Raw genomic sequence first — 14745 nt, 5'->3', positions numbered from 1 at the left:
CCTGTGCATGTTAAATAACTGACTTTGTCCCAGTGTACTGTTCTTCTTATACCTAAATGTAAAATAAAGTGTTAAAAAACAAAACCTGACAGTCAGCACGCAGAAGGCCAGCAGTGGGAGTTGGTAAGTTTCAGGCAGGGCAACCATTAAGAGAAACACAAAGTGATCTGTCTGTCACTGTGCCGTTTGGGGTGATCATGTTTGTATGTCATATTGTGGTTCTCTAAAACAATGAGAAAAGGAGATTTAAAATCTAGTTTCTAAGTTGTGATAAAACATGTGTTTATATAGCTAAATTACATTATGGCCCAACAATTGTGCACTTTTCAGAGACGGCAATGCCATTATTTGTCCATAGTGTGGCAAGGGTAAGAGCTGCCCTGGTAAGTAGTGGCTAGTCCAGGAGTTTCTCACATTTTTATAGTGGAGGACGGTTGTGATAGTAACCTTCCATTTGTGGTACTTAGCAGCTGTTTCAAGATTGTTTTAGAGCTTTTCATTACTCAAAAGACTGTCATTTCACTTTCCTTGCACTTCAGTGCTTGGTTTTAGTCAAGAGAAAGTGTCACTCGAAGTGTCACATATTTGGTCATTGAATGTCATTCATACGTACGTTTAAACATTGAAATGTCACACATAAGCAGCACATAAGCAGCTATGGAGGCAACTTGGGTGTGTGGATGAGTAAGGGGGGCAACACAGACAATGGATGATAGAAGGGAGGGGCTCAGAGCAGGCAAATTGACAACGCATGGTGGGAGAGTGGGTAGAAGCAAACACTGACAGCATCAGGGACAACAACAAGTGGGAGGGTGGGTGGGTGGTATAAGGTACAGATCAATATGGGCAACAACAGAGAAGGGTGAGTGGGGAAAGCAACAACACAAGAAAAACAGAAGGAGTGAGGGTGGGTGGGATTGCAAGCAACAACACAAGGAACAATAGAAGAAGGTAGTGTAGGTAGAGGCAAGCGACAACAAAGGCAACAACTGAAGGAGGGAAGGTGTTGAAAGCAACTACACAGGCAACAATGGACGAAAGGAGAATTGGTGGGGAAAGCAACAATAACTGTTGCAACAACGGAAGACAGGAATGAGGATGGAGGTGGATGTTGCAAGCTGCAACAAGGACAACAATGGAAGGAGGGAGGGTGCAGGGCACGCAACAACAAGTGCAACAATGGAAGTAGGGTGGGCCGGTAGAAGCAATCAATAATGCGGATAACAATGGAAGGAGGGAGGGTGGGAGCAAGCAAGCAACAGCACTGGCAACAATGGAAGGAAGGAAGGAAGGAAGGAGAGTGGGTAGACGAAGCTACAACATGGGCAACAACGGCAGATGGGAAGGTGGGTGTAACAGGCAAAAACACAGGCAAAAACAAAAGGAAGTTGGATAGGTAGGGCAAGCAACAACATGGACAACACTGGAAGGAGGGAGTGTGGGTACGCAACATGGATGAGTGAGGAACCCTAAGCGGGAGAAGTACATGAGGGAGCCAGCTGACCAAGACGCACTCTAGTATAGGGCTTAAACACATAGAAAAAGTAAGGATAAAAATCATGATCAGTGGAAGGATAAAAGTAGTGTGTCCATGACCGAGTGGAAGGACAAACACGCAAAAACAAAGGAAGCCTACTGAATCTTGCCAATAAAAAGCAAACAAAAGAGAGTCACAATAAAGCCAACGAATGGTAAGCAATGAGTGGGCTCTAAGCCCACTCTTGGAAAACAAAAGATCTCAAATTCACAGCGCTTGCTCTGCCTAGGCGAGAGCTCCGAAGCAAATGTATACAATTCTGTATGTTTTCTTTTGACATATAAACCGGAAACAGCATGTATGTGAATGAATCATTTAAAAGTGTTTATTTTTTTAATACTTAATAAAGGAAATGGAGGCATGATTTTTACTGATGTGGATTTACTATTTAACACAAATTTGTTTCCACCTACTAGCTCTTGGCTGTTCCAAAATAGCAAATGTTAGCAAATTATATTTTTTTCTAGTGTAACCCGATTATCAAGTATCTGTATGTCATGTAAGATTGCAGTCTTCACTTTTTAATTACACCATGTTGCATTCTGGGACTGGAAATGGTTCTCTTTTAGGTTTGACAGTACAGGTGAAAAATGATAGCAAGTAAACTGATAATGTGGCTAAATGAAAAGGACATTGAATATGCTTTGTGGGCATCAACAGTGCATTAGTCAACAACTTGAAGAGAATCAGTACTTTCCAGGCCCCTGCAGTGCAAACCTCAGTCAAACAAAAAATAGCTACAGGTACAATAGTACACCTGTGCACTGTTACAAGCACAGGTGTACTAGATGACTTCCTAAGGAGCCAAGAGAAGTGCATACGAATTTGAGGGAAACATTTCAAAATAAAAACAAAATCAATGAGAAAAAAATCATTAGTTTAGATCTCTTGTTGGTTTTTGATGTTGAATGCATTGTCTATTCGGTTTGCTTTTGGTGCCGTGTTATTTAATGGAGGCAAGCCTGGTTGCCACTGGTTATAGCACACACTTGCCTTGCACTATAGCATTGAGTATTTGACATTTTGCAAAAATTCAAAATTAGTAGATAACACAACGTGGCCATATAAGGTAAGTTAGCAGTGTGCCAAAAAATGGCCCATACTGGCTGTATTTAGTAGCACCTACCTACCCAGTGTTAACACTTACTGGCATAGAATATGACAAGCTATTCACTTGTTGGCTAATTTAGCAGAGTATTTATCTGTCACGTCACACCCTTCGTAGTAACTTCCACTCTGCTTTATAAGAATACCAAATATTATGGATTACACATTGCTATAGTATCTTTTATCTCCTATTATTCAATGGTTACCTTTTAGCCATTGACCATTTGAAATTAGTTTTTTTTATTTTATTTGGCATGGTCTATCAGCAGGTCTATCTACATTTGGTATTTTTAATGAACCCTCCATTCAGTTCTTGTGGAGGATACCTGTACGCTGCTGTAATATTTTGTTTAAAAAGTAAACGCTTATGCTTCCCCATACAAGTCCATACATACTGTTCTTAATATCTTCACAAATTTTGGGAAATACTTGGGGTATGCCATTAACTGGGGTAAGTCTGTGCTGTTCGTGTTCTATGGGCAGTAGATGGTTTCATATACCTGGGAATCTTTGTTACATCAGATCCGGCCCTCTTTTACAGCCATAATTTGGCAACCCCACTGGCCAGACTGCGAGCAGACGTTAAACATTGGAGGTCTCTGCCCCTGTCTTTGGTGGGCCTTGCTGCCCTTTTTAAAATGTTGGCACTCCCGTGATTTTTATATATCCTCCAAAACTGCCCACACCGAATTCCAGATGCATACTTTGTAGCGGTTGAGGGGGAGGTACATACACTGTTATGGGATGGTAAGGCCCCTAGAATAGTACTTCAAAAACTAACAAAAGGATGGTACGACGGGGGGATAGCGTTGCCTGATCTCAGGCTATACTACTACGCCCTGGACAGATACCAGATGGATTGCTCTGGCTATCTGGGCGCCCTGTATTCCCGCACCAAGAGACAGAGATTTGTTGGTCCAATACAACACACAGTACAAATTTGGCATTTGGCAAACTCACAACTGGGATGGGCTGGCGTTCTCACCAAGGCAACACCTTTGTGGTACACTCAGAAACTAGGCATGCTATTCTATCAACCAGGGTTTGATATGTGGGATATGATCGGCATCTCAGCAGTGAAGGACTTGGTTAAGAAGGGGGCAATACTCTAATTTGAAGACCTCCGAAAGAGTTACCAGATGGCTCCGGGGGAGGTATTTAGGTACCTACAAATAAGGCATGCCTTACAGGCGGCCTTCCCAAACTGCAAGGACATACCAAACTCGTGCCCACTAGAAGATCGCTCACTTGATGGCCCTCTGCAGTCTAAAGCAATATCCTTGACGTACAAAAAATGTAGTAATAATTTACCGGATAGATTTAGCGATCTCAAAGAGCAGTGGGAGAGAGACCTGGGGCTGATCGAAGAAGAAGATTGGCGGGAGGCTCTTATGTCACCTAGGGAGGCAGCCATCACGCTCAGATTAAGACTGATACAACTCAGGATCCTCCATAGGTCATATATGATGGGAAAAACTCTAGCAAAAATAGGGGCAAGGCAGGATGATTTATGCTTGAAGGGCTGCAAGCAGCCGGCTACCTTCTATCACATGATATGGGAGTGCCCCCTGATACGCAGTCTCTGGGATAGAGCCACAAACCATATGCAGTCGGCATTGGTAAAGACGATGGACCTGATGTCCCGCCTGGGCCTGCTAAACATATGGGCGGACTCGGACCTGACTGAAATTGAACAACAACTGGTGACGCTGGGTACACGTTGGTTAAAAGAGAACTGGCAAAGGGATGGGGTGGCGCGGCACCGCCTGCTGTATCGGTATGGCTGAAAGAATTGGGTAGGTGTATGATTGCGAAGAAGGACGTGTTTGTACCCAGAGGGTGCCCGAAGAAATGGGATAAAAATGTTTGAAATGGAACATTTACAGGGGAGAGATCTGTGTATCACCCATGGTGGACCTGGAAATGCGTAGAAATGTGGACAGAGGCGTAACTATTTGAAATATCTCTTTTTTCAACCTCTGTAACTTGCATGCTGATGTATGTAATTTGCTAATCACATGTGTCACTGTTGTATAATTGTAGGTCGCCAACCTTTATCAATAAAAACAACAACAAAAAAAGTAAACGCTTATCTTGATAAGCTTTGAAACAGTTTTATGTTGACTACTGTATTTTTCTGCCAAGTCACACACTTTTTTGTGTTTTCCAACATCTTCTTCTACAGGGACACCAAATATTATGGCTCATTTATTTCTTTTGCTTCTATCCCCTACATTTCAAGGCTTACCTTTTAGTTATTAATGAAGTGAAATGGATTTTTATTTAATAGGAGATTACAGTATCTTTTAGCACTTTTGATACCATTCCAGAAGCTTTTAACTTCTGGTTTCATTAGGGATTACAAAATATAATGGCTCATATGGCCTATAATATTTGGTATCCCCTGTTTCTTGGGTTAAACCGTACTAGGATTTGACATGGTCTTGTCTTGAAGTGCTTTTCTGACACATCACACCCTTGTTTATAATTTGCACTGTCTCTTTCAACAGGGATACTGAACATTATGAAACATGCACTTGTAATTGCATAATAAAAGCTTCCACTTTCTGTTCCTTTGGGGGATATCAAATATAATGGGTAATAAGGGCTGTAATCTTTGCTATTCCATATGCTATTAGAGTTAAAGCTTACTAGGACAACATTTGACATGTCCTAAAGTTGGCAGGGTGAACAGAGTGTTTTCAGCCATATCGTAGCATTTTTTGTGTATTTCAGAGTCTCTTTCTATATGGACACCGAATATCACAGCTCATGTTTTGCTATAATATGTGGTATCTCCTACTTTCCAAGGTTTACCTTTCAGCAATTAACAAGTTGTAATGGCCTCTTATTTGATTGAATATTACAGTGAATGTTAGTACTTTTGAATGCATTTCACACGTTTTCACATCAAATTCATTTTGGGGATACCAAATATAAACACCCGTACAGACAATAATATTTAGTATCCCGTATGTTTTGGGGGATAAAAAATTCTGGGCTTCATTTGGACATGGTCTTATGTTGGCTTGGTGAACACAGTGTTTCTCTGCAAAACTTGCACACTTCCTTCAGTTTTCTAACATTTCTTAGTAAGGAGACACCAAATATTATGGCTCATTCATTGCAAAAATGCGTAGCGGGCATTTATTGCTTGGTCGCAGTTCTCAACGTCAAGTTGGTGACCGCGAGCGAGCAAAATCATCATTCTGGCCAAACTTTTTCCTTGTTCGCGATCAGCAACATCAAGTTGCCGATCGCAAGCATGGAAAATAAACCTCCCGGTGAGATTCTCAATGTGGGGAGGTCAGGTTTCTCATTACGAGTGGTCGCGTATGCTCGCGACCGCTCGCGATGAGAAACTACAAGTCCGTGTTGAGAAAACTGCAGCTCGAGTACAAATCTACTCGAGCGGCAGAAAACGACCGCTTGCACTGTGCGAAATGCCGTTGGCAATGATTGTACAGTGTGGACAAGCATCCGGCACTGTGTAATCAGTACGAACAGCATTTTGCACAGTGCACTAAGCAGTTCACGTAGCTTGCGTAGTGCAAAGTGCACTTCGCTTAGCTACACGTAGGTCTACTACGCGAACTACGCCCAGGGTTACACTTGAAGTTGACTTTTATATGATAGCAGACTGTGGTATCTTTTCACTTTTTTACATCATTCCACAAGATTTTACATCCCGTTCCCTTTGGAGATACCATTTATAATGGCCTACACCAGCTATAATATCTAGTATCCCCTGTGTTTCTTGGGTTAGAACTTGCCAGGTATTTCTTGCACAGTATTTCTATGCCAAATAGTACCCTTCCTTTTGCTTTCCAAAATTGTTTACAATGGGGATACCAAACATTATGGCTCACACATTTCTGCAATACCTCGTATCCCCTACCTTTCATGTGTTACCCATTAACCATTGGAGACTTGAAGATGCCTTTTATTTGAAAGCAAACTACAGCATTTTTTCAGATTTTAAAATCTATCCTCAAGATTTTACGTCTGGTTCGCTTAGGGGATACCAAATATAATGGCTTATACCGGCTATTATATCTGGTATCGCCTGTGTTTCTGGCGTTAGAACTTACCAGTTTTCAATTTGACATGGTCTTATGTTAAATGGATGAGCCCAATATTTTTAACGCAAAGAGCACCCTTCCTTTTGCTTTCCAACATTGTTACAAAGGGGATGCCAACTATTATGACTCACGCATTGCTGTAATATTTTGTATCCCCTACGTTTCATTGGTTACCCTTTAATAATTGACCACTTAAAGTTGTCTTTTCCTTGATAAGAGACTACAGTATCTTTTCACATTTTGTATGTTATTCCACAAGATTGTGCGTCAGGTTCTCTATGGGGATACCATATATAATGGCCTATACTGGCTATAATATTTCCCCAGTGTTTCTGGTGTTAGAACTTACCAGTATTCAATTTGACATGGTCTTATGTGCTATGGGGGAGCACATTATTTCTAAGCCAAATAGCACCATTCCTTTTGCTTTCCAACATCTTTTAAAAATGGGGATACCAAATATTATGGCTCAGGCATTGCTGTAATATCTTGTATCTCCTGCGTTTCATTTGTTACCCATTAGCCATTGACCACTTGAAGTTGCCTTTTATATGATAGTAGACTATACTATCTTTTCACATTTTTGTACATCATTCCACAAGATTTTACATCCGGTTCCCTTTGGGGATGCCATATGTAATGGCCTATACTAGCTATAATATCTAGTATCCCCAATGTTTCTTGGGTTAGAACTTGCCAGGATTCTATTTGGCATGGTCTTATGTTAGATGGGTGAGCACAGTATTTCTATGCCAAATAGTACCCTTCCTTTTATTTGATAAGAGACTGCAGTATCTTTTCACATTTTGTACATTATTCCGCAAGATTGTACGTTAGGTTGTCAATGAGGACACCATACATAATGGCCTATACTGGCTATAATATTTGGTATCCCCTGTGTTTCTGGGGTTAGAAATTACCAGTATTCAATTTGACATTGTCTTATGTGCTACAGGTGAGCACAGTATTTCTATGCCAAATAGCACCATTCCTTTTGCTTTCCAACATCGTGTACAGTGGGGATACCAAATATTATGACTTAGGCATTGCTGTAGTAACTTGTATCCCCTAAGTTTCAATGGTTACCCTTTAGCCATTGACAATTTAAAGTTGTCTTTTCTTTGATAAGAGACTACAGTATCTTTTCACATTTTGTACACCATTCCACAAGAGTTTACATCTGGTTCCATTTGGGGATACCATATATAATAGGCTATACCAGCTATAATATCTAGTATCCCCTATGTTTCTTGGGTTAGAACTTTCCAGGATTCGATATGGCATGGTCTTATGTTAAATGGGTGAGCACAGTATTTCTATGACAAATACCACCCTTCCTTTTGCTTTCCAACATCTTTTACAATGGGGATACCATATATAATGGCCTATACCGGCTATAATATTTGGTATCCCCTGTGTGTCTAGGGTTGGAACATACCAGTATTCAATTTGACATTGTCTTATGTGCTATGGGTGAGCACAGTATTTGTATGCCAAATAGCACCATTCCTTTTGCTTTCTGACATCTTTTACAATGGGGATATCAAATATTATGGCTCACGCATTGCTGTAATTTCTTGTATCCCCTGCATTTCATTTGTTACCCATTAGCCATTGACCACTTGAAGTTGCCATTTACATGATAGCAGACTACAGTATATTTTCAAACTTTTTACATAATTCCACAATAGTGTACGTCTGGTTCTCTTAGGGGATACCATATATAATGGCCTATAGCTGCTATAATATTTGGTATCTCATGTGTTTCTTGTGTTAGAACTTACCAGGATTAGGTTTGGTATGGTCTTATGTTAGACGGGTGAGCCCAGTATATGTATGCCAAATAGCACCCTTCCTTTTGCTTTCCAATGTCGTTTTCAATGGGGATACCAAATATGGCTCACACATTGCTGTAATATCTAGTATCCCTACGTTTAATGGGTTACCCTTTAGCCATTGACCACTTGAAGTTGCCTTTTATTTGATAGCTGACTACAGTATCTGTAGCAGACGATAGTATAATTTCAAATTTTTTACAACGTTCTACAAGATTTTACGACCGGTTACCTTAGGGGATACCAAATATATTGGCTTATACCGGTTATTATATCTGGTATCCCCTGTGTTTCTGGGGTCAGAGATTAGCAGTATTCAAATTGACATGATCTTACGTTGGATGGCTGAGCCCAGTATTTCTATGGGAAATAGCACCCTTCCTTTTGCTTTCCAATGTCCTTTTCAAAGGGGATACCAAATATTATGGCTCACGCATTGCTGCAATATGTTGTGTCTCCTACGTTTCATGGGTTACCTTTTAGCCATTGACCACTTGAACGTTTCTTTTCGTTGATAGCTGATTATAGTATCTTTTCACATTTTTAACATCATTCCACAAGATTTTACATCCTGTTCCCTTTGTGGATACCATATATAACGGCCTATACCAGCTGTAATATCTGGTATCCCCTGTGTTTCTTGGGTTAGAACTTGCCAGGTTTCGATTTAGCATGGTCTTATGTTAGATGGGTGAGCACAGTATTTCTATGCCAAACAGTACCCTTCCTTTTGGTTTCCAACTTTGTTTACAATGGTGATACCAAATATTATGGCTTACGCATTGCTACAATACCTCGTATCCCCTACTTTCATGCGTTACCCATTAACCAATGGAGACTTGAAGTTGCATTTTATTTGAAAGCAGACTACAGCATCTTTTCAGATTTTTTAAATCTTTCTGCAAGATTTTACGTCCAGTTCGCTTAGGGGATACCAAATATAATGGCCTATACCGGCTATTATATCTGGTATCCCTGGTATTTCTGGGGTTAGAACTTACCAGTATTCAATTTGACATGGTCCTATGTTGGATGGAGGAGCCCAGCATTTCTATGGCAAAGGGCACCATTCCTTTTGCTCTCCAACATTGTTTACAAACGGGATACCAAATATTATGGCTCACGCATTGCTGTAATATCCTGTATCCCCTATGTTTGATTGGTTCCCTTTAGCCATTGACCACTTAAAGTTGTCTTTTCTTTGATAAGAGACTAAAGTATCTTTTCACATTTTTTACATTAATCCACAAGATTGCACGTCAGGTTCTCTATGGGGATACCATATATAATGGCCTTTAATGGCTTTAATATTTGGTATCCCTTGTGTTTCTGGGGTTAGAACTTGCCAGTATTCAATTTGACATGGTCTTATGTGCTATGGGTGAGCACAGTATTTCTAGTGGAGAAGTGTGGCTCAAGGGTTAGAGCGGCAGACCCTGATGCAGAATTCTGGCCTGGGACCAGGGTTCAATTCCCGCCTCAGCGGGTCTTGGGCTCAATTTACTTGGACCTGATAATTCTCGCCTCGGTGCCTATTCTAATCATGAGTCCCACTCTGCAACTCTGGGCAATAGCTTGCTTAATCTCCACAATGGCCCCAACAACGCTAGGATGCCTGGCTTCACCTTGGGGGTGCCCAGGAGTGGACACTTCACAGGGAAAGGCCAGGAAGGGTTCCTCAGCGGTATTTGTACAAGCGCCGAGAGACCTCCGGGTAGTCGTGCGCCATACAAGTACATTTACATTTATGCCAAATAGCACCATTCCTTTTGCTTTCCAACATATTTTACAATGGGGACACCAAATATAATGGCTCAGACATTGCTGTAATATCTTGCAACCCCTGCTTTTCTTTTGTTAGCCATTAGCCATTGACCACTTGAAATTGCCTTTTATATGATAGCAGACGATAGTATAATTTCACATTTTTTACATCTTTCTAAAAGATTTTACAACCGGTTACCTTAGGGGATACCAAATATATTGGCTTATACCGGTTCTTATATCTGGTATCCCCTGTGTTTCTGGGGTTAGAGATTAGCAGTATTCAAATTGACATGATCTTATGTTGGATGGCTGAGCCCAGTATTTCTATGGGAAATAGCACCTTTCCTTTTGCTTTCCAATGTCCTTTTCAATGAGGATACCAAATATTATGGCTCACGCATTGCTGCAATATGTTGTGTCTCCTACGTTTCATGGGTTACCTTTTAGCCATTGACCACTTGAACTTTTCTTTTCTTTGATAGCTGATTATAGTATCTTTTCACATTTTTAACATCATTCCACAAGATTTTACATCCTGTTCCCCTTGGGGATACCATATATAATGGCCTATACCAGCTATAATATCTGGTATCCCCTGTGTTTTTTGGGTTAGAACTTGCCAGGATTCGATTTAGCATGGTCTTATGTTAGATGGGTGAGCATAGTATTTCTATGCCAAACCGTACCCTTCCTTTTGGTTTCCAACATTGTTTACAAATGGGACCTAGTTCGCTCAGGGGATACCAAATATAATGGCATATACCGGCTATTATATCTGGTATCCCTAGTGTTTCTGGGGTTAGAACTTACCAGTATTCAATTTGACATGGTCTTATGTTGGATGGATGAGCCCAGTATTTCTATGGCAAAGGGCACCATTCCTTTTGCTCTCCGACATTGTTTACAAAGGGGATACCAAATATGATGGCTCACTCATTGCTGTAATATCTCGTATCCCCTACGTTTCATTGGTTCCATTTAGCCATTGACCATTTAAAGTTGTCTTTTCTTTGATAAGAGACTATGGTATCTTTTCAAATTTTTTACATTATTCCACAAGATTGTACGTCAGATTCTCTATGGGGATACCATATATAATGGCCTTTACCGTCTATAATATTTGGTATCCCTTATGTTTCTGGGGTTAGAACTTGCCAGTATTCAATTTGACATGGTCTTATGTGCTATGGGTGAGCACAGTATTTCTATGCAAAATATCACCATTCCTCTTGCTTTCCAACATCTTTTACAATAGGGATACCAAATATTATGGCTCAGGCATTGCTGTACTATCTTGCATCCCCTGCGTTTCTTTTGTTAGCCATTAGCCATTGACCACTTGAAATTGCCTTTGATATGAAAGCAGACTACAGCATCTTTTAACATTTTTTTACATCTTTCCACAAGATTTTACATCTGGTTCCCTTTGGGAATACCATATATAATGGCTTATTCCAGGTATATTATCTCGTATCCACTATGTTTCTTGGGTTAGAACTTGCCAGGATTCGATTTGGCATGATCTTATGTTAGATGGTTGAGCACAGTATTTCTTTGCCAAATAGTACCCTTCCTTTTGCTTTCCAACATCATTTACAATGAGTATACGAAATATTATGGCTCACGCATTGCCGCAATATCTTGTATCCCCAACCTTTCAAGGATTACCCATTAACCGTTAGAAACTTGAAGTTGCCTTTTATTTGAAAGCAGACTACAGCATCTTTTCAGATTTTTGACATCTTTCCACAAGATTTTACATCCGGTTCCCTTAGGGAATACCAAATATAATGGACTTTACCGGCTACAATATTTGGTATCTCCAGTGTTTCTCAGGTTAGAAGTTACCAGGATTCATTTTGACATCACCTTATGTTGCATGAGGGAGCTCAATATTTCTATACCAAATATCACTCTTTCGTTTGCTTTCCAACATCATTTACTATGGGGATACCAAATATTATGGTTCACGTATAGCTGTAATATCTCGTATCCCCTACGTCTCATGAGCTACCCTTTAGACATTCACCATTTCATTTGTTAGCAGACTACATTAGCTATTCAAATTTTTTACATTATTCCACAAGACTTTATAACCGGTACACTTAGGGGATACCAAATACAATGGCCATTTCCGCCTATAATATTTGGTATCCCCTGTGTTTCTCGGGTTAGAATGTACCAGGATACAATTTTACATGGTCTTATTTTGGACAGGTTAGGACAATATTTCTATGCCAAATAGTACCCTTCCTTTTGTTTTCCAACATTGGTTACTATGGGGATCCCCAATATTATGACTCACATATTGCTGTAATATCTCGTATCCCCTACGTTTCATGGGCTACCCTTTAGACATTAACCAGTTGAAGTAGCATTATATTTGTTAGCAGACTACATTAGCTTTTCACATTTTGTACATCATTCCACAAGATATTGCATCCGGTACCCTTAGGGGGATACCAAATATAAAAGCCAATACAGCCTACAATATTTGGTATTCCCAGTGTTTCTCGGGTTAGAAGTTACCAGGATTCAATTTTACATCGCCTTATTTTGGATGGGAGAGCACAGTATTTCTATACCAAATATCACCATTTCTTTTGCTTTCCAACCTCAATTACTGTGGGGATACCACATATTATGGTTCACATATTGCTGTAGTATCTTGTATCCCTTATGCTTCATGGGTTACACTTTAGCCATTGACTTGTTGAAATTGCCTTTTATTTATTAGCAGACTACATTAGCTTTTCACATTTTTTACATTATTCCACAATACTTTATAACCGGTTCACTTAGGGGATACCAAATACAATGGCCTTCTTGCCTATAATATGTAGTATCCCCTGTGTTTCTCGGGTTAGAATGTACCAGGATACAATTTGACATGGTCTTATGTTGGATGGGTGAGCACAATATTTCTATGCCAAATAGCACACTTCCTTTTGCTTTCCAACATTGGTTACTATGGGGGATACCCAATATTATGGCAAATGTATTGCTGTAATATCTCATATCCCCTACATTTCATGGGCTACCATTAAGCCATTGACCAGTTGAGGTTGCCATTTATTTGATAACAGACTTTGACCATTTTATACATCATTCCACAACATTTTACATCTGGTTCCTTTGGGGATACCATACATTATTGGCTATACCTGCTATAATATTTGGTTTTCCCTGTGTTTCCCGAGTTAGAACTTATCAGGATTCAATTTGACATGGTCTTACGTTGGATTGGTGAGCACAGTATTTCTATGCCTAATAGCACCCTTCCTTTAACTTTCCAACATCGGGTACTATAGGGATACCAAATATTATGGCTCACGTATTGCAGTAATATCTCGTATCCCCTACGTTTCATGGCCTACCCTTCAGCCTTTGACCAGTTGAAGTATCCATTTATTTGACAGTAGACTACAGCAGCTATTACCATTTTATACATCATTCCACAACAATTTACATTAGGATTCCTTAGAAGATTCCACATGTAATGGACTATACCGGCTATAATATTTGGTATCCCCTGTGTTTCTTGTGTTAGAACTTACCAGGATTCATTTTGACATGGCCTTATGTTGGGTGGGTAAGCAAAGTATTTCTGTGCCAAATAGCATCCTTCCTTCTAGTGCAAACATTGGTTACTATGGGGATACCAAATATTATGGCTCACAGATTGCTGTACTATCTCGTATCCCCTACATTTCATGGGCTACCATTCAGTCACTGACCAGTTGAGGCTGACATTTATGTGATAGCAGAATACAGTCGCTTTTAACATTTTATACATCATTCCACAAGATTTTACAACCAGTTACTTCAGGGGATACCCTATATAATGGGCTATACCAGCTATAATACTTTGTATCCAATGTGTTTCTCGGGTTAGAACTTACCAGGATTCAATTTGACATGGTCTTATGTTGGGTGGATGAGCACAGTATTTCTATGCCAAATAGCACCCATCTTTTTGCTTTCCAACATCAGTTACTATGGGGATACCAAATATTATGGCTCATGCATTGCTGTAATATCTCGTATCCCCTGCATTTCATGGGCTTCCGTTCAGCCATCGGCGGCTGACATTTATTTGATAGCAGACCACAGTAGCTCTTACCATTTTATACATCATTCCACAAGATTTTACATCCGGTTCTTTAAGAGGATACCATACATTATTGGCTATACTACCAGCTATAATATTTGGTATCCCTTGTGTTTCCCGAGTTAGAACTTACCAGGATTCAATTTGACATAGTCTTATGTTGACTTGGTGAGCACAGTATTTCTATGCCTAATAGCACCCTTCCTTTAACTTTCCAACATTGGTTACTATGGGGATACCAACTATTATGGCTCACATATTCCTGTAATACCTTGTATCCCCTTCAGTTCTTGGGCTACGGTCCAG

The sequence above is a fragment of the Lissotriton helveticus genome, chromosome 6 (genome assembly GCF_964261635.1).
Source record: "Lissotriton helveticus chromosome 6, aLisHel1.1, whole genome shotgun sequence".
Classification (NCBI taxonomy): domain Eukaryota; kingdom Metazoa; phylum Chordata; class Amphibia; order Caudata; family Salamandridae; genus Lissotriton; species Lissotriton helveticus.
Note: the sequence above shows the minus strand (reverse complement) of the source record.